The sequence below is a fragment of the Otolemur garnettii genome, unplaced genomic scaffold, assembly GCF_000181295.1.
Source record: "Otolemur garnettii isolate 467f Iridium unplaced genomic scaffold, OtoGar3 scaffold00179, whole genome shotgun sequence".
Lineage (NCBI taxonomy): Eukaryota > Metazoa > Chordata > Mammalia > Primates > Galagidae > Otolemur > Otolemur garnettii.
The window spans coordinates 979619-982965 of record NW_003852574.1 but is presented as its reverse complement, the minus strand read 5'-3'; positions in this window follow the sequence as shown (position 1 = coordinate 982965).

Genomic DNA, 3347 nt, shown 5'->3' with positions numbered 1-3347 from the left:
ATCCCAATCTAGTCTTTCCCTTCACAGAGACCTCCTTGACAACCCTGACTCACTGATGGTTATTCTTTTACAGAACAGCATTGATCAGGTTTAAGTCCTCCTGCTCTAACTACTGGTTGGCATATGAATCATCAGTCCAGACCCTCACTGCATATAGGGCCCCTGCGAACATTTAATTGTGGAAAGAAGACTTTAAAGGGACCAGTATGTATGAAATAGGACATAGCCATTACCACAGTGCCAGGACATGGCAGTGTTCCATTTGTTCTTGCAGCATGGGAAATCAAAGGTGACAAACCAAGTTTGACTCAGGGCTATGGTGTCCATGTTGCCCACATCAGACAAGCCTGCACTGATAGTTGAGCCTAATAGGGAGGAAAGTGTTTAGGGAAGAGATCCCTCTGTTAACTTTTTATGTTGTTCTCTTCTATGGATTAGAACTTCATGCCCTCTTTTGTGGCTTTGCTGTTGATTTTGTAGAGTAGAGAATATTCCTGAGAGCCTTGAAGTCCAGTCTGCAGTATTGTCCTTTTTGGCCCCCAGCTTATCTTACCCACTGTATTCTCTTGGTTGAATTCTCTGAAGGAAAGGTTACATGGACTTTTGTCCTCTTAGTCAAAAGTTTTCACATATAATTGTGTTGTATTACTATAGATTCAGAGTAGAGCTTTATTTTGAGCAATTTAATGAGTAAATTCAGCAGCAAAGTGGAACAAATGGTTCTCTAGCCAGAAGAAATTATGTTCATCCTCTGACTACCTGGATTCTCTTCTCACAATGGTAAAGTAGTCAGTGAGAGGTGCCACTGGCATCCACAGCACCCTGGGCACACAGTCACGTCGTGTCATACAAACAATCCTCTCTCATTTAGAAAAAGTAAAAGAGCATTTTGCACAAAGAAAAAGGAAAAAGACACATGAATGTTGTATCTTTTGTTTTCAATTGGCTGATAATGGAATTTTTGTTCTTGACATGCACTTGTAAACCAATCTTGCCAAGATACAAATTGTTTTGGTTTTTCACTACAATTACCTCTTGTTCCTCTTGTCTTGACTGCTGATGTTCCTCAATGACTCTAATGTCTATTTTATGGGAAGCAGTCTTCCCATGGGTTTCCTTTTACATACTGCAGGGCTATCTTTCTATTTTAAAAAAGAAAACACAGGATGAAAACTGTCACTAACCTCATGGGGTATTTACATAAAATCATTTAGCCCACCCTGAGCAAATAATAGATTCTTTATTGTTTTTTTAAGCTCACTGTAATAAAAAGAACTCTAATTCAGCATTATTGTGCTACCTCAAAGGTAAAAATGTTTTAAGGTCTTCTTTCCTGAGTTCTACACATAATATTTAAAGTGTCTGTCAATTGGAATTGTTTTTTTTTTTAAATCATTGGGGTAAATCTTTAATTGTTTTACACTTGTATTTTAATCTTAGAATAAGTGATTGGAAAGTGATCTATTCTTGCTCTGTGGTTTTGAACATATAATTAAAGTCATTAAGAATTAAATCATTGTTTGCCATAAACAAAGTTGGGTTTTTTAAAGGGAAACTCTAGGGCTTGGCTTCACTCTTGATTAATAAAGGCTGACAAATCACTTTCTGGTACATTCATGTTTGCCCTGTCATTTCAGGGCTCCAGGCCATTCATAGCACTCATCTAGTAGATACACTATTGGGATTCAGGTATAAACTTTTGAAAATCAGGAATGAGACCTGAGCGTATATACTAGTCAGGGTTTTCCAGAGAAGTGGAGTGTGTGTGTGTATATGTGTGTGTGTGTGTGTAAAGAAAGATTATAAGGAATTGGGTCACACAATTATGGAGGCAAGCAAGTGACTCTGCAAGCTAGAGACCTAGGAGAGCTGATGTTTTAGTTCCATTTCAAGTCTGAAGACCTGAGATCCAGGAGAACCAATGTTATAGTGCTGTTCAAAGTCCACTGAGCCAAGACCAAGGAAGAGCTGATGTTCCAGGTAGAATTCAAAGGCAGGAAAAAAGCCAACGTCCTAGATCAAAGGCAGACAGGAAGGAGAACTCACACTTGGGAAAGAGTCAGCCTTTCTGTCCTATTCAAGCCTTCAACTGATAGAATGAGGCTCATTCACATTAAGGAAGACAATCTTCTTTGACCAATTTAAATATTAGTCTCATCTAAAAACATCCTCAAAGAAACACCTAGAACAGCAGTTCGCAACTTTCCTAATGCCGTGGCCCTTTAATACATTTCCTGTGGGTCGCAACCCACAGGTTGAGAACCACTGACCTAAAATAATGTTTAACCATATATCTTGGTACCCTATGTCCCAGTAAGTAACACATAAAATTTTTGTTTTTTTGAGACAGAGTCTCACTTTGTCACCCCTAGTAGACTGCCATGGCGTCATAACTCACAGCAAACTCAAACTCTTGTGCTCAAGCAATTCTCTTGCCTCAGCCTCCCACATATCTGGGACTACAGACACCCGCCACCACACCAGGCGGTTTAGCGACAGAATCTCACTCTGTGTTAGGCTAGTCTCAAACTAGTGAGCAAAAGCAATCCACCCGCCTTGGTTTCCCAGAGTGCTAGGATTACAGGTGTGAGCCACCCCATGCCTGGCCCCTTGACACATAAAATTAACCATCACAACATGTTAGTTGAATTGTTGGGGATGATGTGCAAAAGTATCCAATGTAGGCTCAGCACCCATAGCACATTGGTTATAGTGCAGCTGGCAGGTTCGAAACTGGCCCGGGCCAGCTAAACCACAATGACAACTTCAGCAAAAAACAGCCTGGCATTGTGGCAGGTACCTGTAGTCCCAGCTACTCGGGAGGCTAAGGCAAGAGAATCGCTTAGGCTTAACAGTTGGAGGTTGCTGTGAGCTGTAACGCCACGGTACTCTACCAAGGGCGACAAAACGAGACTCTTGTTTCAAAAAAAAAAAAACAGTATTCAATATACATATCCCTAACTGAGGAGACGAACTCAACAATGAAATCCAACAGAATACATTTGTCTGACAGTATTACTTACAGACAGCATTTCCTTCTCTGTAACATACCTATTAACCAGAACTACCGAGAATGTTATAATTTCTTTCCAGGAAGCTAAAGGAAGCTCATTCTATTGTAAAGCCATGTTCCACTTTGATCTTACCTTCATTCAGACAAAGACTCCTACCTATACCAAAGGGCACGGTGGTGAGAACATAGGAAACACTCATCTATGTCCAAGAAATTTAGCTGAACCCCTCTCAAAGGCAAACTGATCTTCTTTCAAGGCTTTAGCAATTAAATGTGGCTTACTTGTATAATCCTAACACTCTAGGAGGCCAAAGCAGGAGGATCCCTTGAGCTC